This window comes from Pan troglodytes, chromosome 4 (assembly GCF_028858775.2).
Source record: "Pan troglodytes isolate AG18354 chromosome 4, NHGRI_mPanTro3-v2.0_pri, whole genome shotgun sequence".
NCBI lineage: Eukaryota > Metazoa > Chordata > Mammalia > Primates > Hominidae > Pan > Pan troglodytes.
This window is the reverse complement of record NC_072402.2, coordinates 4,308,320-4,335,717: the sequence shown is the minus strand read 5'-3', so window position 1 is coordinate 4,335,717 and position 27,398 is coordinate 4,308,320.

Here is a 27,398-nt window from a genome sequence, read left to right as displayed (position 1 = left end):
GAGATTTAGGTGGGGACACAGAGCCAAACCATATCACAGACGTAAGGCGGGCCTCAGGTGGGCTTGACCCCATGGCCACTGTGACCTCAGGGTTGTGGCTCAGTTCCTCTGGCTCTCCCGGCTCTGTGACTGCTGTGTGTTTACTTCTGCCTTGGCAGTTGTCCCCTGTGTCACAGCAGCTCCTAGGACAAGTGTCTCCACTCACATCAGGGCAGGTTTTGGGATTCATCCTGACTGCACAGTCCTAAAGTGTGAGCATAGTGCAGTGGGGCAGGGTTACCCCAGAGGGCTCAGACCAGGCAGCGCTCTCCCCTTGAGGTGGAGAAGTGCCCATCCCACCCAACCCTCCCAGCTGCCATGTCATGGGGATGGGTGATGTGGGTGAAGCAGGGACAGAAGGGCACTCACTGAGAGTCCACCTGATGGCACCGGGAGACCAGGCTCCCTGCACACTCCAGCCATGGCCCGGTGGGCCTGCTGATCCAGGCTGTGTAGCTCGGGGGAGGCCTTGAGCACATGCTTGGGCAGCCCCTTTGCCAAACAAAACACAGAGGAAGCAGGCAGCCTTTCTTTTTGGTGTCACCATACCTCACTTGGCCCCACCAGCCCCGGGGTTATCCAGCAGTTGAGGAACCGTCTTAGGAAGGGTCTTGGCCAAACCCAATGGCATCTCCTTTATGCTGCTCAGCTCAGCACAGAAAGTATCTCCACAGGGCCTTGTCTTACCCTTGTTTCGTGTGGCTCTCTGGGGGCTTATTTGGCCCTTCCTGCCCCCTACAGCCTCTGGAGTACAAGGTCAGCACCATCACAGACAAAGCCTCGCTGAGCCTCTGCTCACCCCCAACACAGTTAAGGCCCAGGAGTGGCACAGGTCTTAGCCGAGTCCACACAAGTTTCTACTAGAGGTGTTGGGTGGACTCTGTTTATCACTCAGGGGTTCAGAGCAGCAAAGACCACACACCATGAGCAAGGAGACCCTCTGCCCTGGCTTGTAAGGAAGCCGTTCACACAGGAGAGAGCAGGGCTAAAACCCAACAAGCAATGCAGCCAAGCGGCAAGAGGAAGCCACGACGCCACTGTCTCAATCTTTCCTTCCACCCAGGCCTGAGCCTTTTACCCCAGACTTTTCGATTATGTGAACCAAAATTTCCCTCCCCAGAGTTAGGAGGTGGGAGTTGGGCCTTTAGTCAGAGCAACCGGCAGGGCCCTGGGGCACACACACATTGAACATTCATGACTCCCCAGTACAAAGCTTGGCCACAGCACTGCCTTGCTCTCAGATATCTCCCTGCAAACACCTGCTTCTCCCATGTGACTCATCTCAGTCACCTTCCCTCCTCTCTCTCCCAGCAGGGTACATTCTCCCTGTCTGTGTCCCTCCCTAACACATCTCATTACATCAGTCCACACTGGATTGAATCAACTGGCTTGCAATTCTCCCTCCCCACTGGCCCATGGGTTCCTCTGGACACAGCTCAGAAGGCATATCTGTGCCTGAGTCAGCTTTGATTCTGCAGTCCTCAGCACAGTGCTGGCACACATTAGATGCCAAATAAATAGGTAAATCCCTAAACTAGCAACTGAGCTGCAGGCTGTGCCTCTCGGCAGCCTTATCCTCTTTACATAAAGGTACAAATTCACACTAAACAAGCAAATACTATGAAGAACATACATGGAAGACGTATTCGAACTCCCTGGAAAATCACTGATTCTGCAAGTCCCATGTGGAGTTTGTTCATGTATCCCAAACCCACATCAAGTTCTCTTGTAGGAATCTACTGAGAACATCCAAATATGCCTAGGATGGTGAGCAATAAAATTGTTACCATAGATTAAAGTTTTTAAATTGCACAGGGACTTTGTAAATATGTGATAACTGCATCCACATATGGGGAGGGGATAAAGTTACACTAGTAAGTAAATATTTGAAAAGATGAAGGTGCAGAACCGTGTGTAGTCTTCTGCCACTGTGCAGAAGCAATTGTGCATGGCTATGCGGACAAGAACGTATCTCTGGCAATACACAGATCCTAGAAATGTCAGTTTCCTATTGGAAAGGAAAGGTGGCTAAGCCACAGGAGAGGAAGGGAGGTGTTTTCTTTTTTAAATATCCTTTTATTTATTTGTTTGTTTTAATTATGAACCATAATATTGTATTAGGTATTCAAAAATTTTCATGTTTTAAACACAGTCAAGTCTCTGAAGGGGGATTAATATAGTTGTATTTGTTTGTAGAGAGAAGCTCACCAATGAATGAGCATTGTCTCAATCACTGCTTCTCACCTCTTTTGCTCATCTCATCCTTGTGGCTTTTCAACAACAAAAGGTTACTTCAGGGGGCAAGGCCGGGAAGCTGATCAATAAAGGAATTGGACTGCTCTTGATGCTTTAACATAATATTTGTATTTTCCTTTCCTGTAAATGTAATGAAGTTATGTCCACACAGGGAAATCTGAACTAATTCAAGGTCGTATCTGCATAACTTAAGAAAACTTGGTCTTCGAGTGGCTGGCAAGATGGCTGAATAGGAACACCTCTGGTCTGCAGCTCCCAGCCAGATCAATGCAGAAAGCGGGTGATTTCTGCATTTCCAGCTGAGGTACATGGCTCATCTCACTGGGACTGGTTAGACAGGGGGTGCAGCCCATGGAGGGCTAGCCAAAGCAGGGTGTGGTATCACCTCACCTGGGATGTGCAAGGGGTTGGGGAACTCCCTCCCCTAGCCAAGGGAAGCCATGAGGAACTGTGCCATGAGAGATGGTGCATTCTCGCGCAGATACTACCCGTTTCCCGTGGTCTTCGCAACACACAGACCAGGAGATTCCTTAGGTACCTTCACCACCAGGGCCCTGGGCTTCAAGCACGAAACTGGGCAGCCATTTGGGCAGACACCAAGCTAGCTATAGGAGTTTTTTTTTTTGTACCCCAGTGGCACCTGGAATGCTACTGACACAGAACCGTTCACTCCCCTGGAAAGGGGGCTAAAGCTGGGGAGCCAATTGTTCTAGCTCAGCGGATCCCACCCCATGGAGCCCAGCAAGCTAGGATCCACTGGCTTGAAATTCTCTCTTCCAACACAGCAGTCTGAAGTCAATCTGGGATGCCCGAGCTTAGTCAGGGGTGGAGTATCCACCATTACGAAGGCTTGAGTAGGTGGGTTTCCCCTCACAGTGTAAAGGGGAAGTTCAAACTGGGTGGAGCCCACCGCAGGTCTGCAAAGCTCCTGTAGCCAGAATGCCTGTCTAGATTCCCCCTCTCTGGGCAGGGCATCTCTGAAATAAAGGCAACAGCCCCAGTCAGGGGCTTACAGATAAAACTCCCATCTCCCTGGGACAGAGCACCCAGGGGAAGGGGCAGCTGTGGGCACAGCTTCAACAGACTTAAACCTTCCTGCCTTCCAGCTCTGAAGAGAGCAGTGGATCTCCCAGCACAGTGTTTGAGCTCTGATAAGAGACAGATTGCCCCCTCAAGTGGGTTCCTGACCCCCATGCCTCCTGACTGGGAGACACCTCCTAGTAGAGGTCAACAGTCACCTCATACAGGAGAGCTCTGGCTGGCATCTGGCCGGTGCCCCTCTGGGACAAAGCTTCCAGAGGAAGAAACAGGCAGCAATCTTTGCTGTTCTGCAGCCTCCACTGGTGATGCCCATGCAAACAGGGTCTGGACGGGACCTCCAGCAAACTCCCAGCAGACCAGCAGCAGAGGGGCTTGACTGTTAGAAGGAAAACTAACAAACAGAAAGGAATAGCATCCACATCCACAAAAAGGACATCCACGGAAAAACCCCATCCAAAGGTCACCAGCATCAAAGACCAAAGGTAGATAAATCCATGAAGATGAGAAAAAAACCAACACTAAAGGACTAAAAATTCCAAAAACCAGAATGCCTCTTCTCCTCCGAAGGATCACAACTCCTCACCAGCAAGGGGACAAAACTGGACGGAAACTTAGTTTGATGAATTGACAGAAGTAGGCTTCAGAAGGTGGGTAATAGCAAGCTCCTCTGAGATAAAGGAGCATGTTCTAACCCAATGCAAGAAAGCCAAGAACCTTGAAAAAAAGTTAGAGGAATCACTAACTAGAATAACCAGTTTAGAACATAAATGACCTGATGGAGCTGAAAAACACAGCACGAGAACTTTGTAAAGCATACACAAGTATCAATAGCTGGCTTGATCAAGTGGAGGAAAGGATTTCAGACACTGAAGATCAACTTAATGATATAAAGCATGAAGAAAATATTGGAGAAAAAAAAAGGAATGAACAAAGCCTCCAAGAAATGGACTATGTGAAAAAACCAAACCTACGTTTGATTTGTGAACTTGAAAGTGATGAGGAGAATGGAACCAAGTTGGAAAACCCTCTTCAGGATATCATCCAGGAGAGCTTCCCCAACCTAGCAAGACAGGCCAAGGTTCAAATTCAGGAAATACAGAGAACACCACAAAGATACTCCTCAAGAAAAGCAACCCCAAGACACACAATGATCAGATTCACCAAGGTTGAAATGAAGGAAAAAATGTTAAGGGCAGCCAGAGAGAGAGGCTGGGTTACCCACAAAGGGAAGCCCATCAGACTAACAGCAGATCTTTCTGCAGAAACCCTACAAGCCAGAAGACAGTGGGGGCCACAGTTCAAGATTCTTAAAGAAAAGAATTTTCAACCCAGAATTTCATATCCAGCCAAACTAAGCTTCATAAGTGAAGGAGAAATAAAATCCTTTACAGACAAGCAAATGCTGAGAGATTTTGTCACCATTAGGCCTGTCTTACAAGAGCTCCGGAAGGAAGCACTAAATATGGAAAGGAAAAATCGGTGCCAGCCGCTGCAAAAACATACCAAATTTTAAAGACCATTGACAATATGAAGAAACTGAATCAACTAGCAGGCAAAATAACCAGCTAGCATCACAATGACAGGATCAAATTCACACATAGCAATATTAACCTTAAATGTAAACTGGCTAAATGCATCAATTAAAAGACAGACTGGCAAATTGGATAGAGTCAAGAACCATCGATGTGCTGTATTCAGGAGACCCATCTCACATGCAAAGACTGACATAGGCTCAAAATAAAGGGATGGAGGAAGATTAACCAAGCAAATGGAAAGCAAAAAGAAGCAAGGGTTACAATCCTAGTCTCTGATAAAATAGACTTTAAACCAAAAAAGACCAAACGAGACAAAGAAGGGCATTACATAATGGTAAAGGGATCAAAGCAACAAGAAGAGCTAACTATCCTAAATATATATGCACCCAATACAGGAGCACCCAGATTCATAAAGCAAGTTCTTAGAGACCTACAAAGAGACTTAGACTCCCACACAATAATAGTGGGATAATTTAACACCACAATGTCAATATTAGACAGATCAATGAGACAGAAAGTTAACAAGAATATTCAGGACTTGAACTCAGCTCTGGACTCAGCAGACCTAATAGACATATACAGAACTCTCCACCTCAAGTCAACAGAATATACATTCTTCGCAGCACCACTTCACACTTATTCTAAAATTAACCACATAATTGGAAGTAAAACACTCCTCAGCAAATGCAAAAGAACAGACATCATAGGCCTGGCACAGTGGGTCACACCTCTAATCCCAGCACTTTGGGAGGCTGAGGTGGGTGGATCATGAGATCAGGAGATCGAGATCATCCTGGCTAATACAGTGAAACCCCATCTCTACTAAAAACACAAAAAATTAGCTGGACGTGGTGGTGGGCACCTGTAGTCCCAGCTACTCAGGAGGCTGAGGCAGGAGAATGGTGTGAACCCGGGAGGCGGAGCTTGGAGTGAGCTGAGATCGCGCCATGGCACTCCAGCCTGGGTGACAGAGCCAGACTCCGTCTCAAAAAAACAAAGAAAAGAAAAGAAATCATAACAAACAGTCTCTCACACCACAGTGCAATCAAATTAGAACTCAGGATTAAGAAACTCACTAAAAACTGCGCAACTACATGGAAACAGAACAACCTTCTCATGAATGACTACTGGGTAAATAATGAAATGAAGGCAGAAATAAATAAGTTCTTTGAAAACAATGAGAACAAAGATACAATGTACCAAAAGCTCTGGAACACAGCTAAATAAATGTTTAGAGGGAAATTTATAGCACTAAATGCCCACAGGAGAAAATGGGAATGATCTAAAATCGACACCCTAACATCACAATTAAAAGAACTAGAGAAGCAGGAGCAAACAAATTCAAAAGCTAGCAGAAGGTAAGAAATAACTAAGATCAGAGCAGAACTGAAGGAGACAGAGACATGAAGAACCCTTCAAAAAAAAATCAGTGAATCCAAGAGTTGGTGTTTTGAAAAGATTAACAAAATAGATAGACCGCTAGCCAGACTAGTAAAGAAGAAAATAGAGAAGAATCAAATAGACACAATAAATAATGATAAAGGGGCTATCACCAATGATCTCACAGAAATACAAACTACTATCAGAAAATACTTTAAACACCTCTACGCAAATAAACTAGAAAATCTAGAAGAAATGGACACATTCCTGGACACATACACCCTCCCAAGACTAAACCAGGAAGAAGTCGAATCCCTGAATAGACCAAGAGTAAGTTCTGAAATTCAGGCAGTAATTAGTAGCCTACTAACCAAAAACAGCCCATGACCAGACAGATTCACAGCCAAATTCTACCAGCGGTACAAAGAGGAGCAGATACCATTCCTTCTGAAATTAATCCAAATGACAGAATAAAAGGAACTCCCCCCTAACTCCTTTTATGAGGCCAGTATCATCCTGATACCAAAACCTGGCAGAGACCCAACAAAAAAAGAAAATTTCAGGCCAATATCCCTGATGAACATGGATGCAAAAATCTTCAATAAAATACTGGCAAACCTAATCCAGCAGCACATCAAAAAGCTTATCCACCACAAACAAGTCGGCTTCATCCCTAGGATGCAAGGCTGGTTCAACATACACAAATCAATAAATGTCATCCATCACATAAACAGAACCAATGGAAAAAAACACGATTATCTCAATAGATGCAGGAAAGGCCTTTGACAAAATTCAACACCCTTTCATGCTAAAAACTCTCAATAAACTAGGTATTGATGGAACACATCTCAAAATAATAAAAGATATTTATGACAAAACCACGGCCAATATTATACTGAATTGACAAAAGCAGGAAGCATTCTCTTTGAAAACCGGCACGAGACAAGGATACTCTCTCTCACTACTCCTATTCAACATAGTATTGGAAGTTCTGGCCAGGGCAATCAGGCAAGAGAAAGAAGTAAAGGGTGTTCAAATAGGAAGAGACGGAGTCAGGTTGTCTCTGTTTGCAGATGACATGATTGTATCTTTAGAAAACTCCATCATCTCAGCCCAAAATCTCTTTAAGCTGATAAGGAATGTTAGCAAAGTCTCAGGATACAAAATCAATGTGCAAAAATCACAAGCATTCCTATACACCAATAATAGACAATCAGAGAGCCAAATCATGAGTGGACTCCCATTCACAATTGCTACAAAGAGAATAAAATATCTAGGAATACAGCTTACAAGGGATGTGAAGGACCTCTTCAAGGAGTACTGAAACCCACTGCTCAAGGAAATAAGAGAGGACACAAACACATGGAAAAACATTCATGCTCATGGATAGAAAGAATCAATATCGTGAAAATGGCCATACTGCCCAAAGTAATTTAAAAATGTTGTCCTCATCAAGCTACCATTGACTTTCTTCACAGAATTAGAAAAAACTACTTTAAATTTCATATGGAACAAAAAAGAGCTCATATAGCCAAAACAATCCTAAGCAAAAAGAACAAAGCTGGAGGCATCATGCTACCTGACTTCAAACTACACTACAAGGCTACAGTAACCAAAACAACATGGTAGGGGTATCAAAACAGACATAAGACCAATGGAACAGAACAGAGGTCTCAGATATAATGCCACACATCTACAAATATCTGATCTTTGATGAACCTGACAAAAACAAGCAACAGGGAAATTATTCCCTATTTAATAAATGGTGTTGGGAAAACTGGCTAGCCATATGCAGAAAACTGATACTGGACCCCTTCCTTACACCTTACACAAAAATTAACTCAAGATGGATTAAATACTTAAACATAAGACCTAAAACCATAAAAACTCTAGAAGAAAACCTAAGCAATACCATTCAGGACATAGGCATGGGCAAAGACTTCACGACTAAAACACAAAATGCAATGGCAACAAAAGCCAAAATAGACAAATGGGACCTAATTAAACTAAAGAGCTTCTGCACAGCAAAAGAAACTACCATCAGAATGAACAGACAGCCTACAGAATGGCAGAAAATTTTTTCAATCTATCCATCTGACAAAGGTCTAATATGAAGAATCTACAAGGAACTTAGGCAAATTTACAAGAAAAAAATCAAACAACCCCATCAAAAACTGGGGAAAGGATATGAACAGACACTTCTCCAAAGAAGACATTTATGCGGCCAACAAACATATGAAAAAAGCTCATCATCACTGTTTTTTAGAGAAATGCAAACCAAAACCACAATGAGATACTATCTCACACCAGTTAGAATGGCGATCATTAAAAAGTCAGGAAACAACAGATGCTGGAGGGGCTGTGGAGAAATAGGAACACTTTTATACTGTTGGAGTGTAAATTCGTTCAACCATTGTGGAAGACAGTGTGGCAATTCCTCAAGGATCTAGGATCAGAAACACAATTTGATCCAGCAATCCTATTACTGGGTATATACCCAAAGGATTATAAATCATTCTACTGTAAAGACAAATGCTTACGTATGTTTATTGCAGCACTATTCACAGTAGCAAAGACTTGGAACCAACCCAAATGCCCATCAATGATAGACTAAATAAAGAAAATGTGGCACATATACACCATGGAATACTATGCAGCCATAAAAAGGATGAGTTCATGTCCTTTGCAGGGACATAGATGAAGCTGAAAACCATCATTCTTAGCAAACTAACACAGAACAGAAAACCAAACACCACATGTTCTCATTGATAAGTGGGAGTGAACAATGAGAAGACATGGACACAGGGAGGGGAACATCACACACTGGGGCCTGTTAGGGGGTGGGGAGCTAGGAGAAAGATAGTATTAGGAGAAATAACTAATGTAGATGATGGGTTGATGGGTGCAGCAAACCACCATGGCATGTGTATACCTATGTAACAAACCTGCCCGTCCTGCACACGTATCCCAGAACTTAAAGCATAATTTAAAAAAAAGAGAAAGAAAAGAAAATTTGGTCTTCATATGATGAGATCTAAAGGTGTGCTTCTCTAATAGGCATTTTTTTCTTGCAAAAAGGGGTCCACAGGCACTTCCAGCAATGTATGCATTTGCCACGCCAAGATGCTTTTAATTTTTCACTGCAGTTTCAATTGCAATAAAAAATGTGTGCAGGGCCAGGTGCGGTGGCTAATACCTGTAATCTCAGCACTTTGGGAGGCCAAGGCGAGTGGATCACCAGAGGTCAGGAGTTCGAGGCCAGCCTGACCAAAATGGCAAAACACCGTCTCTACTAAAAATACAAAAAAAAAAAATGGCTTGGCGTGGTGGCAGGAGCCTCTAATCTCAGCTACTTGGGAGGCTGAGGCAAGAGGATTGCTTGAATCCCGGAGGTGGAGGTTGCAGTGAGCTGAGATCAAGCCACTGCACTCCAGCCTGGGCAACAGAGTAAGACTACGTCTGAAAAAAAAAAAAAAATGTGTGGAGACCTATCCCATTATGGCTTTGTTTCATGGGTAAAGTGGCCTTAAGTAAAGGACAGAATTGGATGTAATTAATAAGTGATTCTTTTCTACCAAACTGAGAACATTTGGCACCATGGTGGATGAAGGGATGCTTCTCTAAAGTTCGGTGGAGAAAACAGAATTGGAGAATTTTGTCATCAGATAATACGTGGTATGTTTAACATACAGCAAACTGAACCCTAGAAATCACAATAATATTCACATTGTGAAGAGAAACTTAATTCCAACCAAACAACACTGATGCTACTAATTTAAATATTATTGATAGTAAAACTGTATTTGCATCTAATTTTCAAATTTTGTGCATAAAGGTAAATGGGAAGGGTTGATACTAGTTTTATTTGTGTACATCTTCAAGTAACAGAAATCAACATCATTTATGCCAACAGTAGAGATCACTGAGAAAATGTATCCCCTGGGCAGAGAGCCTATGTAATATTCATGTCCAAGAAACTCTACTCTGTGGGATCTCTATAAACTAGGAAATCCAGGGTTCCTTTGTGAATTGCTAAGAACTCCTCGAAGCAGAAAGCAGGGTAGAGCCACCACAGGAAGCATTTTTCTAAATTGATGCATTTCCTGAAAAATCTCTGTGCAAAGCCTCCTTTCTTCTCTACCCACTATCCAGGTCTAAGCATGCACACAGGGCTGTAGACATAGGAGAATGTTTCTGCTTCTCTAATCTGAAGCACAGTCCATATTTGTTCATGCTATTCTATAATAATTCCCCGTCATTTTATTTCTTCTCTAATGTGTCCATGTAGAATGATCTGAGAATAATGCACTTGGCCTCAGGCAGCAGACAATCCTACAAAGAGTGGTGTCTTTACAGACACATAAGGCTTTCTTTTCCTCTGTAGCAGATTTCTGGAGGTGGGTGACTTGGAGGCATGAGGGTGCCAGTGCTGCACTTTGTAAATCTCTTAGCCTCTTCTCGATGGCAATCACCATGCCTATGGTCTCAAGGCTACAGTGGGAGCCCCAGAGCCCAAATTTGTAGGACAGGCAGGGATAAGGCCACAGCTGCCAGGGCTTGCTGGAGAGACTCTTTCAGTTTCATTTTGTTTCTGAGAAAGAGAGTTCTCCCCAGCAGAGCTTCTCCCTAAACTCTAACCAAAACTTGACCCCATGCCCACAGTGAGGCCAACCCCTGGTCTAAGGGAAATGAGGCTTCCAGAGCCCAGGACCCTGGCCCTGTAGGGCCTCGCCCCCCTAAGATTACAGGAGCTGAGCCAGCAACCTAGCGCTCTTGGTGGCATAGCAGGAAGGGCGGGAGGAGGTGGCCATTCCACCACAAACAAGCCTTTCATTCTCATTTTTGAAAACACTGTCATGTTGGCTGATAACTGTAAGAAACCTCAGAATTGTAGGAAAGTCCAAAATTTATGAAAACAAACAAAAGGTTTATAAAAATGTGTTCAGAATATCAGCCTGTTGTATGTAATAACAAAAATACTCATTTGGTATATCCAATATTGTTTGGACAAGATTCAATTCTATTTTTAGGAGATTTCAATTTCCTTTCCCATAAACTCTATGAAATACAGTATGTGGCATATTTATAGTGACCCTTTTGAAGAGTGTTACACTTTGGGCCCTTTAATAAGTCTAAATGAGATGGTCTCCCCCTCACCTCACTCAGAAAATAAATAGCTGCCCGTGACAATCATTGGAATTAGGCACAGTGTCCCTTTGCCTCTCATGCTTAACAATCTCAAGGCTTCCAGTTCCTGTAACAAAAGCTCTCTGAAGATGGTTCTAGGTAATAAAGACAATATTTAGGGCCATCTGGTGATTCTATTCAATTTATTTCATTGACAATACTTGTAAATAAGAAAGCGCAATTTCCAAAAGCAATCATGAAATTTACTATGCAAACTACAAGCCGTAGCCCCTTCTGCCCCTCTTTTCTTCTAGTGTACATGTGGGGCCTCCTTACATCATGATAATTTTACAGCACTTTGCATTTTCAAAGCACTCTGCAAAATTAACCCATTTATCCTCAGAGGATGGATGGCAGCAGTATCTGCAATGAAATGAAGCAAAGGCAGAGCTTTTATGCACCCGGTGAGAATCGCAGTGGACATGCCCTTTCTGTTTGCAGGTATTTATTGCCACCCCCTGTGTTCCTTGGGTGCCTTCCATCTCACGGAGGCAGCCCCTAAAGAAGATGCATCTCACATGCTCTTCATGGAGCCACAGCACCCTGCCTTCCCAACTCTGGAGAACACAGCAAAGCCAGTGTCTCATCCTCAAGGCATCTAACAGCCTCCTCTCCAAAAGCATTCCCCTATAAGCCCGGGTGCCCGAAAGCCTGGGAGCTAGAACAGTCCCCTCTCCTGTGGTGATCCCCATCAGGGCAGGTGGGCACCAGGGAGGGCTTCAGGAGATGCTGCTTGGTTTTTCTAAATGAGCCCCACCACCTCCAGCCCACATAGAGAGTCACACAAGTAACTCTTCTTGCATTGGCATAAACTCATCCCAGTGGCCCTACAATCTCTCAACACCCGTCAGGAATCCTTTCTTTGGAAGTTTTTCTAGGAACTATGAAAATGAGACCTGTATTGTGGAGGAGGGCTTAACAGGTTTTACCAAAGATGTTAAAGATGAGTACTGAGATATTCTGAGCAGCAAAAGCATTATTTTAAAAAGCGCCTTTCCATCCCTGCTCCAGGATGCTAAGCAGCAAGGAAGAGGGCAGCAGCCGGCATGGGTCTCAGGGGGTTTATGTTGAGAGGAAAAAGCCAGTTCTGAAAGGTGGCATACTGTGCGATTCCATTTGCATAGCCTCCTTTCAATGACAAAATTCTAGAAATAGAAAGCAGATCAGTGGTTTCCAGGGATTAAGGAGGGGAAGAGGGAAGAAGATGAGATCATAACAGGGCAGGTCATCATATAGCATTCCTGCGGTGGTGGGAAGGTTCTGTGTTGTCATAACGGGCAGGTCATCATATAGAATTCCTGCAGTGCTGGGAAGGTTATGTGTGGCCATAACGAGGCAGGTCATCATATAGCATTCCTGCAGAGGTGGGAAGGTTCTGTGAGGTCATAACGGGCAGGTCATCATATAGCATTCCTGCGGTGGTGGGAAGGTTCTGTGAGGTCATAACGGGCAGGTCATCATATAGAATTCCTGCGGTGGTGGGAAGGTTCTGTGAGGCCATAACGGGGCAGGTCATCATATAGAATTCCTGCGGTGGTGGGAAGGTTCTGTGAGGTCATAACGGGCAGGTCATCATATAGAATTCCTGCGGTGGTGGGAAGGTTGTGTGAGGCCATAACGGGGCAGATCATCATATAGAATTCCTGCGTTGGTGGGAAGGTTCTGTGAGGCCATAACGGGGCAGGTCATCATATAGAATTCCTGCGGTGGTGGGAAGGTTCTGTGAGGTCATAACGGGCAGGCCATCATATAAAATTCCTGCGTTGGTGGGAAGGTTGTGTGTGGTCATAACGGGCAGGTCATCATATAGAATTCCTGAGGTGGTGGGAAGGTTCTGTGAGGTCATAACGGGCAGGTCATCATATAGAATTCCTGCGGTGGTGGGAAGGTTCTGTGAGGTCATAACGGGCAGGTCATCATATAGAATTCCTGCGGTGGTGGGAAGGTTCTGTGAGGCCATAACGGGGCAGGTCATCATATAGAATTCCTGCGGTGGTGGGAAGGTTCTGTGAGGTCATAATGGGCAGGTCATCATATAGAATTCCTGCGGTGGTGGGAAGGTTCTGTGAGGTCATAACGGGCAGGTCATCATATAGAATTCCTGCGGTGGTGGGAAGGTTGTGTGTGGTCATAACGGGGCAGATCATCATATAGAATTCCTGCGTTGGTGGGAAGGTTCTGTGAGGCCATAACGGGGCAGGTCATCATATAGAATTCCTGCGGTGGTGGGAAGGTTCTGTGAGGTCATAATGGGCAGGTCATCATATAGAATTCCTGCAGTGGTGGGAAGGTTCTGTGAGGTCATAACGGGCAGGTCATCATATAGAATTCCTGAGGTGGTGGGAAGGTTATGTGTGGTCATAGCAGGGGAGGTCATCATATAGCATTCCTGCAGAGGTGGGAAGGTTCTGTGAGGTCATAACGGGGCAGATCATCATATAGAATTCCTGAGGTGGTGGGAAGGTTCTGTGAGGTCATAACAGGGCAGGTCATCATATAGAATTCCTGCGGTGGTGGGAAGGTTCTGCCTCTTAACTGCGATGATGGGTGCATGAATCTGCCTGGGTGATAGCATTGCAGAGAACTCAATGCTGGTCTGAGTGAGTGAAGACCGATTGGGGAAATCTGAACAAGATCAGTAGATGACATCAATGTCGCTATCTGGCTGTGAAGTGCGCTGTAGTTTCACACGAATGTTATCATTGAGGGAAACTGGGCATTTGATATCTCCCTGCATTATTTTATGCTCCTGCATGTATATCTACAATTATTTCAAAATAAAGTTAAAAGTTGAGTTTTTTTAATAAAATGTATTACTTCTCGGAATTTGCTGGCACTGGGCAACGTAAATTCCATTCCTTGAATCTGCGCTCGTCATCCAACGTGCTGCTCTCTCACTGCTCTTGTCGGAGTCGAGTCTGTGGCCCACGCCACAGACCAGCCTCCCAGAGGCCTTCAGAGGCTGCCAGGCTGGGGCTGCGTGAGCACCTTCTAGGCCGTTTTGAAGCACTGCTCTTACTTTCTGGTGGTTCTTTGGCCAAATGTGATCCTACTTTTCTGTAAAAGGATGCTTAGAAGTTACTTCCGCATTATTATCAAATTTCTTCTATATCTCGCTGTTGAGAAAATCATTTCTCTGCTTGGCCGGATCCAAGAATGCCGAATAGATATGAATGCAGAGACAGGCCCCAGGCAGAATATCCACCGCGAAAAGCCCACAGGCAACCCCAAGAGCCCTTCCTAACACGGAAGCAAGGACCATCAAGACCCAGAGCCCCAGAGACTCCACGGTCCCCTTCTAAGAGCCCAGTCCATGTCCAAGGCCTCCCAGCCCTGCAGGCCACCCTTTTCTGCTCACTCTTGTGCCCTGCCCCAGTGTAATTTCATCAGTTCCAGCCACAGAGGCATCCTTGCCCCTCCCCAGACAGCCCAGGCCCTTTTACCCCGGGACTTTCGCACGTGTTTCCATCTACGTGTTTCCATCTGGAAAGCTTGCACCCTCAGTGTCTGCATACTAGGAGGGGCCTGGGTTTTGGATGCTAGAAGCCTAAAGCGGGAGTAGAGCAGGAAGGCGGAGGTTTTTCAAGAAAGGAATACAAAACTACCAGTAGGAAATTGGGCACACAAGAAAATATTTCTTTAGAATGAGTACATAAATTACAAATTTTTAGTTTTATGAAGACCACATATATCACAACATCCAAAATGACAGCACATTTTATAAATCTCCTGCCAGACAGTCTAATACTGCTCCTCCGCGTTTTCATTGCTTCTTGTCATGACAATGATTTACTAACATCATTTTTCTGCAGAGAGAATAGATCAGTGGTGTAGCCTCGCTGATGGAAATTTGCATTTTATCTTTGATGTTTGGAACGCATAACCATGCACCTTTACACACAGGTGTCCTCAGTTTTTGTAAAAATGCAACAAGTCTGTATTCTGTAAACGAATAAATCCTGCAAATTCTATTTTGATCTTTTCCCATTTTAAAAACAAAGAGAAGGGGGCTGGATGCGGTGGCTCACGCCTGTAATCCCAGCACTTTGGGAGGCCAAGGCGGGTGGATCACGAGGTCAGGAAATCGAGACCACAGTGGAACCCCGTCTCTACCAAAAATACAAAAATTAGCCTGGCGCAGTGGTGGGCGCCTGTAGTCCCAGCTACTCGGGAGACTGAGGCAGGAGAATGGCGTGAACCCAGGAGGCAGAGCTTGCAGTGAGCCAAGATCGTGCCACTGCACTCCAGCCTGGGCGACAGAGAGAGACTCCGTCTCAAAAAAAAAATAAAAATTAAAAAATAATAAAATAAAAAAAAAAACGCAGAGAGAAAGGAGAAGAGGAGGAAGTAGCCTGTACCTACAGAGAAGGATGCTGCCTAGGAGAGAGTGCCCCTGGGATGAAATCTCTTGTTTGGGCCAAGCATGGAAGAGAAACTAGTCCTCTTCCTATACAATCCTGTACAAGCCATGAGTGGAGGAATGTTCTAGCATTGTGCACTACGGACATGGTTTTTCCTCCTTCCTGCAGGTTTCCAGATAGGGGCACCCTGGGATATAGCCGAGGTGAGCTGGTCCCTCTGGCCTGGAATCTTCATGTCTCGACGCACTGGCGATGACCCGGAAAATGATGGACACCTTCCCATCAGGGCTGTGCAACTCAACAGAGAGTGGCCGCAAACCACATGCGCGTGGTTACTAAACCCAACCAAAGCATCCCAACTCAACCTTAGCCGGATCCCAAAATTGTCCGCAGCCCTCCAGGGCTACTCACTGCAGGGCAAAGTGACAGAGGGGAATTCAGCATGGAAATAGTCCTGACTGCAGAGAAATCATATGGACCTGGGAGCTGCGGGAACAGCCCATGCAGAAAGCGGGTCTTGAAGCTGAGGACCCGTGGCTTTGGGGCAAGCCCCTCCCCGTGCAGGGCTCTCCCTGACACAGTGCAAGTCCTCCCTCCACCACTGTGAGTGCTCCCTCCCCTCACGTCCTCCCACACTCGCTTCCCCACTGCTTTTCCTACATGACACTTGCACGGTCGAATGTACTGTATGCCTTACATTAGTTTCCTGATTGCTGGCGTCTCACCACTAAAATATGAGATGTTCTTTCTATTTGGTTCCCTGCTGAATCTCTAAACCTAGGAGCATCCTGGCACACAGAAGACACTCAGGAAATATTTGTTGAATGAGTGAATAAACAGCTATAAGGCCTCTAATCATTCCTCCCTCCGCAGGCCCCACATACCCTATGATGGCAGCGTGGCATCAGGAAAACAGCTCAGCTCATGCCCATCACCTGCAGCCATCACTTCACCCGTGAGAATTCTTAGGATCAACAAGGAGTAAACAGAAAGAAGACCTGGGGGAGCTCAGAGGGAGGTCTGGAAAAAGTCTCGGTGAGAAAACCCTTCTCTGACAGCAGCTCTGAGAAGCACTGGGGGGTGGGGAACCCAGGAACAAGAGAGCATGGGAGGTGAGCACCCTCCTGCCCACGACTTCAGGCCTGGTCCCCAAGCAGCACCCACCATCGCTGCCCAGGACTGCTGGGTCTCCCCGGCACCTGGTTTGCACTCATTGGCCCTAAGGGAAACCAAGAGACTCAATCCTGTGCCGGCAGAGAGAAGAGCTGAGGTGCAGACTGGCTTGGCAGCCCAGACCCATAGCTCACGATCAGTGGCAACTCACGAATAGCAGATGTGGGGCCATTAGAATCCTGCCTGCAATGATGCCTGGGTTAAGTAGCTTAGATTCCCAGGGATGCACTCAGCCCACTAAAGCATGGCATAGAGGAGGAGGAAACAGCCTATCTCCACTGTAAACACCTAAAGTCTTAAGAAAATCGTGCAGAAAAGAGACAGACTTACCTCAGTCTAACTCAATGTTTCCCAAACATAGTATTTCCTAGGTGCTCGAGTGCTTTAAAATAAGAACTTCTGAAGTTTGGGTGCATCTAGGAAGTGCTGTTAGCATTACATGCCTAAGTGTCAGATGTATTCCAGAAAAACTGTCATTAAATTAATGAGGCATACTCCAGCTGTCAGCACCTGGGAATTAAGGAAATGTGATATTTAATTATCCACTGTTTCAAACATATCTCCCCCCACCCCCCCGCCAAACAATCAGAACAGAGTTTAGGAAAAGGAGTTTCACATGAAAAACAGAGCTGACCTGGCACATCGAGTGTCTGTAGATTGGAGAGGAGTAATTCCACAGAAGAGCACCCCACTGGGTGAACAGGCTGGGAGCCCCCCACTCCCTGCTTACAGAAGGGCTTCTCCCCAAGATTTGGAAGCTGGGCCCCAAAGAGCGGGGTCTCCCTCGGGCCACCCAACTGTCCTGTCCAGGCCCCTGCTCTGTCTCCTCTGGAAAGCAACCCCTTCTTGCAGATGTGTCAGGGGATGTGGAGAAAAGAAAACCCTTGTGCATTGGAAATGGCGATTGGTGCAGCCGTTATGGAAAACAATCAGGAGTTGCCTCCAAAACTCAAAGAGAGAACTACCATTGGAGCTGGAGACCCTACTTGTGGGCATACATCTGAAGAAAACAAAACCAGCAGCTCAAAGAGACGTCTGCACTCCAGTGCCCATTGCAGCATTATTCACTGCTGCCAAGACGCAGAAACGAACTAAGCCTCCCTCGATGGATGAATAAAGACATGCAGACATAACAGAATACTGTTCAGCCTTAAAAAAGAAGAAAATCCTGCTGTTAGTGACAATGTGGATGAATGTGGGGGCATTAAGCTAAGTGAAATAAAAGTCAGACAGACAAAAACGAATACCACACGAGTTCTCTTATATGTGGCATCTAAGAGTCCAACTCATAGAAACGGAGTAGAATAGTGGTTCCCAGGGGCTGGTGATGGGGGCAAGAGGGAGATGTTGGTCAAAGGGTTGGGAGGTTCAGTTACAAGATTAATCAGTTCTGGAGATCTAATGAACAACATGGTGACTATAGCTAGCAATCCTGTATTGTATCATTGAAATTTGTTGAGAGTAGATCTTAAATGTTCTCACCAACACACACACAAATGGTAACTAGGTGGGGTGCTGGATGTGTTAATTAACTTGATCGTGGTAATCATTTCACTACATATATATTATATTATAATAAATATAATATATATGTGTATATATATATAATCAGCATGCTATTTTCCCCCTTAATTCATACAACTCTGTTTGTCTATTATACCTTAATGAAACTGAGAATAAATTTTAAAATAGTAAAATTAAATTGATAAAGATTTAAAAGGCAAATTATGCTGTTCAATTCACCAAGAGATGAATATAACTGTGATTCGATTGATAGCAAATCTACAAAGAAAAAAATTGATTGAAGTCACCTTTGAACCAAATCCCTTGCTTTGAGATGTCACAGCACACTCAGAGGCTGAGAGCAGGCAGAGAGCTGCCCTAGGAGGTGATGGCAGTGGATTTCAGAGACAGGAGCAGAAGCAGGGAGGTCAGGAAGGGAGCCACCTCCCAGGGAGTTGGCAGGTGCTTCCTTTATGGTCAGATTCTACCTCCTTGGGTAACAATCAGTGCAGCAAGTCACACTGACCACATTGGGTAGGATATGAGTTTTTGTCCCTGGAAAACTATATTGCCTGAAAATCCAGTGAGTGTCAATTTGCAGAGATCTGACTGGTCTGGGGGGCAGCAAGAATCAGTTCCCCATGGTTCTACAGTCCCATGGACAGCGGGCAATGCTCCTTCAGGCTGGGTCGGGGGCCAGGGAGGGCCCTTCAGAAGGATGGAGGCAGCTCCAGGCTTCATGTTGTCTCAACGCTTCCACGCTCTAACAACTGTGCAGCCGCGACACAGCCACAAGTCCTGGGATCGCCACTTCATCTCGACAGATGTGGCTGAGGAGCATGTAAGTGGCACCTACTGAGAATGGAAATGGACTTATTTCCTGGCTCTAAGTTTTGACTTAGCATTTACTGTCTGGATTCAGATGAAGACCATGACAAATGAACAAACTCAGACATCTCCATTAGGCAGGTTGTAAAGGGCCCGTGCTAAATAGCTATCCAGTATTTCCAAAGTCCCTCTCCCCACTCTGAGAATTAAGTGACACGGTAACATGTGTTGGGTGACAGGAGAGTGGATCACTATTACCCCTGAGTTCTGACTGGGGCTTAATGAAAAGTGAGGCGGCAGGCACGCCGCATTCCAAACCTCCTGTATTTTCATAATTGTGGGCAATCTTTCACAGTGGGTTGTGTGTTCGTGTCTCATCAGGTGTGTAATGCAATCGAAAAAAAAGTAATTTTCAGACTCCAACACACCTGGGTGCGAGGTTCCACTGTAACATATCCTCAGTGGTGTCTAGATCTCCAGTGAGATGCATACATGTTTGGAGCCTCCGTTTTTCTCATCTGTAAAGTGTTATTATTTTACTTACTTCGTGGGTTTGTAAGGGTTGATTAAGACACTAAATTGGTAAGCAGATGGATCTCACACACAAGAAGCATTTGACAGTGGTGGTGCCTTTCCTTCTACCTCCTCAGCCGGGCCCTCTTGTGAGTCTACGAGTTGCTTCTCAGAGCACAGCAAACAAGGTAACATTGATAGGACAAGAATAACAGTTTCTAAATGACAATATATAAAGCCAGAAAAATAACTTATCAGGTAGTCTCTGATTCTAGGTTCATAAAGGAAGCTCACATGCTATATGGGTTCCCCAAGTAAAACCACTTACTCCTCCCAACTTTCATTCCAGCTTAGTCTTCTTTCTTTCTTTCTTTCTTTCTTTCTTTCTCTCTCTCCTTTCTTTCTTTCTTTCTCTCTTTCTCTCCCTTTCCTTTCTTCTTTTCTTTCTTTCTTTCTCTCTTTCTTTCTTTTCTCTCTTTCTCTCTCCTTTCCTTTCCCTCCCTCCCTCCCTTTCTTTCTTTCTTCTTTCTTTCTCTCTTTCTCTCTCTTTTCTTTCTTTCTTTCTTTCTTTCTTTCTTTCTTTCTTTCTTTCTTTCTTTCTTTCTTTCTTTTTCTTTCTTTCATCAGATTCTTGTTCTGTCACCCAAGCTGAAGTGCTGTGGCATGATCAAGGCTCACAGCAACCTCTGCCTCCTGGTTCCAAGCCATCAAGCCATCCTCCCACCTCAGCCTCCTCAGTAGCTGGGACAACAGGTACATGCCAGCAAATCAGGCTAATTTTTTTATATATATATATAGCGGTGATGTTGCATCATGTTGTCCAGGCTGGTCTTGAACTCCAGGGCTCAAGCAATTCCACTGCCTCAGTCTCCCAAAGTACTGGAATTACAGGTGTGAGCCACCACACTCAGCCTCCAACTTAGTCTTTTTACCAGATTTTTCCCACTATAAATTTTAATCAATGAAATACAATGAACCAACCAGAATGCTTTCTTGCAGTGCAAAGTAAGTTCCTTATAGAAGCTATATCTTAGGTATTTTATGGTTCTGAAATGGTATGCTATGTCTATTGATTTGAAGTAAAACATGGACACCTAAACTTTATTGTTAGGAAATGAGACATTTTGGTCTGTGACAACATCATCTAAACGTTGGCCAATACTAATTATGCACTAAAGCCCTCCTCCCTCCACCCTCCTCGTCACCCCTGGTGGGAAGATCTAACTGTGCTGGGCTGTGCTTTCTATAAAGGGATGGATTTTCACCTCCCATTTCCCACTTTCCCTGCCCAACAACACTTCACAGTCACCACCGCAGACCAACACTCCTAGAAGATGTTGTTGGGGAAGAAATGTAGACTCGTGGTTAGGATTATACACTTCAGGAAACTTTAAGGTGAAAGTAGTTGAAAATCAAGGTCTGAGATTGCTTGGAATGCTTGACACTGACAAAGAAATATGGGGCTACAAGTTACAGATTGAGACATTAACTTGTTTTGTCACTCCAGGGAATTCTTCTGAGCACCAATCAATGAGTTCATTTGATGCTTCAATATCCTCCCTCATGGAGTCATTTCAGGGGTGAACATTCCCCAAATGATATAGAGGAAAAATAGCAGCAACTATTTTGTCAGGTATGATAATAAAAAACTCAAAAGGGAACATATGGGGATAATAACATTAGCAATGGAAGGTATCGCTACTGCCTTTTCAAGGGCATTCGGAATATTAAAATGCTGAATCCTATGGTGGCTGGGGATCCTGGCATGGGAGCTGCAACACACAGAATGCACAATGGTGGCCTAAGAAACACTTACCCTGTTTGACAGTTTGCTTGCTTTAGAAAAAAATGCAGATTAGATTTAGACTTCAAGGCTATTAAGGAGTGAGTTGAGAAGCAAAACAGGTACACAGAATGCATTGTTTTGAAACCTGTATCCACACCCAGTGCTACAGGAAACATGCTCTGCAGACACAGCTCTGTCATTCAGTCTGGAACATGGCAGGGATAAGGTACAGACGAGCAGGGCTTTCAGGCAGCCAGTTCCCAGGGACCTGATTGCTCAACCGCCTTGCCAAAGGAGACCGAACTGGAGCTGAGATGGAATGGATGGCCCCTGGTGATGCTGTCTGCTCAGGCACTCTATGGCAACCATGCTGACACAGTGAGTACCACAAAACTACAGCTATGCATTTCTGGCTGCGTGGCTTGGGTTGGGCTTCTTGGACCCATTCTCCTCCATCTGCTCATCTCTAATGTGGGTTCATACCATCAAAAGTTTCTGAAGAGTCAACTACGTCTTGTCCACAGTGGGCTGTCCAGGACACCTGGAGCTTAGAATGCACTGAGTGTTGGCCCCGATGTTGGTATCAAGAGACTTCTTGACTTTCCACCAAATAGGGTCTGGAAAACTCTCCTCCCAATGCCTCTGTTGAGTGCCCAGGTGCTGGGTGAGCACCGTCCTGTGGGTTATTACTGCCCTCGAGGCTCTCCTGAGACATGGAGGACCTATGGGAACTGGCAAGCAGAGAACCGGCCGTGCTCCAGGAGCACATGTGTTTAGGGGGTCAAATTCGCCATGAGCAGCCAGGACCCCAAGAATGAAAATCATGGCAGGTGCTGCTTGGCTGGGGGTGCCTCTGAAATGGCTGCAATATTTATATTTAGGTGTAACCACCAACTGAAAGCACACTGAGCCTAGAATACAACCACGGTTTCTCCCAAGAAAACAGTGGAGAAAATAGCATATCCGGTTGCATCATCCAGGCCCAGAAGAACAATCTCCAGCCCACGAGGCCCACACCCTTACCTCAGTCAGAAGGTGGAATATTGTTCACAAGCTGAGTTGTAAAAAACACAAAGATTCTGTGTGTATGAAGGGGAAAAATCTAGCGGAAAGTTCAACCATTCCAAAAATGAAACTCATAAAATAGTTTTGAGCAAATGACTCTGCTTTTAACAGTTATTTACTGGTTTTTATAGCCCAATGTTAACCAAAGTCATAAAAATATAATGACTTAGACTGCACAAAAGCACCAGTACTTTTCAAATTTTATTCCCAGAATAGCAATGCATGGTTTTAATGTTTAATTGGGATTATGTGAGTGTCCCAAAAATGTGTTGTGAATTGTTGTAGAAATTAGAATTTGTTCAACAGAAAAATAAAAGAAACTATGGCTGCCGGCTCCTTCCCACTCTCAACCCCAGCACACTGTCCTTTGTGACGTCTCCCTCAGGCGCCAGCCCAGTGAATGAGGCTGACAGGGGGCAGAGAGCAAACTTCCAATGACCTCCTTCTAGAGTTGCCTTACAGCCACAGCAGGCATTCCTGGAATGGATCTTCTCAATAGGAGAGGTTTCTGTTTCTCTCACTTCCTGTTGGAACTGACTGGTTACTGCTGAAAGAGGATAAGGTAAGGTAGGGTAAGGTTGTCACCAACCAAGGCAGCATCAGCTTCTGAAAGGCAGAAGATGCCCCTGGAGGAGCTGAGGTCTCTACCTCACCCTGTTGTAAGAGGCAAGAAATGATGTCGCCACATTGATCTGTGGAGTCTTAAGCTCCAGGTAAAGGAAGGAAGGATTATTAGTCATTCTCACGCTCCTATAAAGATCTACCTGAGACTGGGTAACTTATAAAGGAAAGAGGTTTAATTGACTCATAGTTCACTAAGTTTGGGAGACCTCAGGAAACTTACAATCATGGCATAAGGCAAAGGGTAAGAATGGCACCTTCTTCACAAGGTGGCAGGAAGGAGAAGTGCCAGGCAAAGGGAAGCCCCGTATAAAACCATCAGATCTCGTGAGAACCCACTCACCGTCACAGAAACAGCATGGGGGAAACAGCCCCCATGATTCAATTACCTCCACCTGGTCTCTCCCTCGACATGTAGAGATTATGGGGAATATAAAGATTACAATTCAAGATGAGATTTGGGTGGGGATACAAAGCCTAATCACATAAGAGGGTCTCCGGAAACACAGCCGGATTCCCCCAGGCCAGCTGCACTGACTGAGCATCCCCACTGCCTCCACATTCGCCTAGCAATTAGGGTCATAGGAACTAAAGCTCAGAGAGTAGCCCAGCACCTCCTGACAGCCACCAGCCTGAGCCAGGGTGGTGGGACTGGCTTTGCCTCCATGAGGGGAACTCAGGCTGCAGTCATTGCTTTCCAGACCCCCTCCAGGTATGGGTCACAGTGAGGGATGGTTGGGAAGACCCTATCCCTGCAAAGACAGCTAGGAAAGGAAGAAAGAGAAAAGGAGCCCTGAACAAGTGGGTGACGAGTTCCCCACTCGCCCTGAATATGAGTTTAGCAATTGCTTAGCACCTTCTGCAGAACTTCAGACCTGAGGGAAGGACAGAGAAACCAGCCAAGGAAGATTCCGCAAAGCCCTCACAATGTGCTGGCATAGTCTTTATCATGAAGACTTGTCGGGACCTCTCTCTCTACCCCAGAACAGCAAAATGCAAAAAGAAACCCATGTTTATGAAGCACCTGCCATGCAACAGGGGCTGTGCCAAGAGCTCTCAGTGGATCATCCCCATTAGGCTTCACACTGGTGCACGAGGTGGGTAAGAGCGTCCCAACATTCGGCAATGCTAGGCAAGACACCCAAACTCACAGGGCTACAGGACGCAGCTGAGTCTCCCATGCAAGCCTTATGATCCCTCATCTTCTGTGCCACAGCTCTTAATGCACCTTAGATGCCTCAAGGATTTCACCAGGGGGTAAAATCAGGGGTGAGACCAGGGCAGCCTCAGCTCCTGAAAGGCAGAAAATGCCCCTGGAGGACCTGACATCTGCACGTCACCCAGTGAAAGAGGCAGGAAGTGGTGTTGCCACATGGATCTGGAAGCTTTGGCGATAAAGGCAGGCTGAGTATGATCCCATCAGGTGCCAGGATGCTGGTCTTCATGTAGGGAAGGGTAGGGAGAGAGGAGCCCTGTCTAAAGTCTAAGCCCCTCTCTGTTTTGAGGGTTTCGTGTATTCAGAAGGGTGGACCAAGGAGCAATTAGTCCTGTGGGCATCTCACCTGTTTCCCCAGGACATGCAAGAGCTTGACCACCCAGGGTTTTTCTCCCTCACCACTGCAGGTGGTTGCCTGAGCCACTTCCACAGTTTGTTCCCTGCACACAGCTAAATCCAGACTATAAGGGTTTCCTTCCAAGGCCTCATGAAAACAAATAATCCTACTTATATTTGTATCTTTCACAAAGGATCTTTTATGATGATACAGAATATGTGTGAATTGTATTTTCTCCATTGGATGTACTCCCACTTATGAATGAAGGCTACAGAAAAGCTTCCACCCCTCCTGGTAGAAACAGCAGCCATTTGCCTTCGAGCCACCCTGACTGCCCTTCTTCCCACTCCTTGGTCAGTGTGCCGAACAAACAGGACCACAACTGCCACTGGTGGAAAGGACCCCAGGAGTCACCCTAGTGACCCCATCTTTCAACAGTGAAAAATAGAGCACAGAGTGATCCAACCAGCGCCACCCCCATGTCCGCAGCCAAGCTGAGATAGGGAGCTGGGTTCCCTGATGCCCTACTCAGAATTCTTCCTACATATGAAAACAAAATTATAAGCAGAGTTTTGAAGTATGTAATGCCACAGCTAAGACAATGGAAAGATTTCAAAAAGCTAGATCATGACATAACATAACATAATTTGGAAAACACTAGAAAATGACCATTCTCATCTATGTCTGGCCATTAAAAGGAAAGACTATAAAAAGGAAAGACTGTCTTTGAGGATTATGTCTTCATGTTACTAATGAACACATAACCAGGTCATGAAGCTCATCAGAGCCCCTCATTCCTGGAGCAAGTGCGAAGAGACCCCAGCAGGGGCCCTGCAATCCCCCACCAGCTGCACATCTCTGAAAACTGCCAGGGCTTCCACGAGACCTGCTGAGAAGCACTAAGATTCCTTCCTGGGTTCCTGGAGCTTCCTGAGGACAGACAACGTATGTGGGCATGACACCACCAAACATTTAATAAGCATCTGTTGAATTATTTGATTGATGGGTGATGGATTGATTGTCCCAGTGGGTGAGTGAGTTGATGACCTTTCAAACAACTGAAAAACATGTGTCAAGTCAAATTGCTGTTCAGGAATGACTCCAGCAACAGAGGCAGTGCAGACATGGCACTGGGGGAAATGGCAAAAACAAAGCTCAAAATTATTGGTCTTGCCAGGCCCATTTCTGTGGACAAAACATGGCTGTGGGGTTTGTTGAGAGAGAGGTTCTGTGGACCAGAACTGGTCTGGAAAATCTGGAACAATCTAGGATCCATGCACGACAGTCCTTAAAAATCCAAGGCTCAGGCCAAGCATGGTGGCTCATGCCTGTAATCCCAACACTTTGGGAGGCTGAGGCGAGTGGATCATGAGGTCAGGAGTTTGAGACCAGCCTGGTCAACATAGTGAAACCCTGTCTCTACTAAAAATACAAAAATTAGCCGGGCGTGGTGGCACACACCTGCAGTCCCAGCTACTTGGGAAAGTGAGGCTGCAGAATCACTTGAAACCTGGAGGCAGAGGTTGCAGTGAGCCAAGACCATGCCATTGCACTCCAGCCTGGGTAATGTGGAGTGAGACTCCATCAAAAAGAAAGAAAGAAAGAAAGAAAGAAAGAAAGAAAGAAAGAAAGAAAGAAAGAAAGAAAGAAAGAAAGAAAGAAAGAAATCCAAGGTTCTTGGTTGGGAAGGCAGAGAATATTCCAAATGCTCAGTTGGCTTGATGGGAGTCTTCTTTTCAAGGTGCCCTCTAGAATAACTAAAACTTTCTTTTTTATGATTTCAATTTTTATTTTATTTTCAGTGGGTACATGTGCAGGTTTGTTACCAGAGTATACTGCGTGATGCTGAGATTTGGGGTACAATTGAAACTGTCACCCAAGTACTGAGCACAGTACTCATAGGTCATTTTTCATACCTTGCCCCCTCCCTCTCTCCCTCCCTCCCTTCTTTGTAGATCCCAGTGTCTATTGTTCCCATCGTTATGTCCATGTGTATCCCAAGTTTAGCTCCCACTTATAAGTGAGAACATGCAGTATTTGGTTTTCTGTTCCTGGTTTAATTTGCTTAGTATAATGGCCTACAACTTCATCTATGTTGCTGTAAAGGACATGATTTCCTTCCTTTTTGTTGTCTGAGTAGTATTCCATTGTGTATATGTATCATATTTTCTTTATCCAGTCCAGTGTTGATGGACATTTAAGTTGATTTCATGTCTTTGCTATTGTGAATAGTGCTGTGATAAACATACGCACACATGTGTCTGTTTGGTAGAATTATTTATTTTCCTCTGGGTAAATACAAATACCTAGATATGGGATTGCAGGATCTAATGGTAGTTTTGCTTTTAATTCTTTGAGAAATGTCCAAACTGCTTTCCACAGTAGTTGAACTAATTTACATCCCCACCAACAACGTATAAGCATAAACTTTTCTCTGCAGTCTCACCAGCTTCTGTTATTTTTTATTTTTATTTTTATTTTTTATTTTTTTGAGACAGGGTCTTGGTCTGTCATGCAGGCTAGCGTACAGTGGCATGGTCATGGCTCACCATAGCCT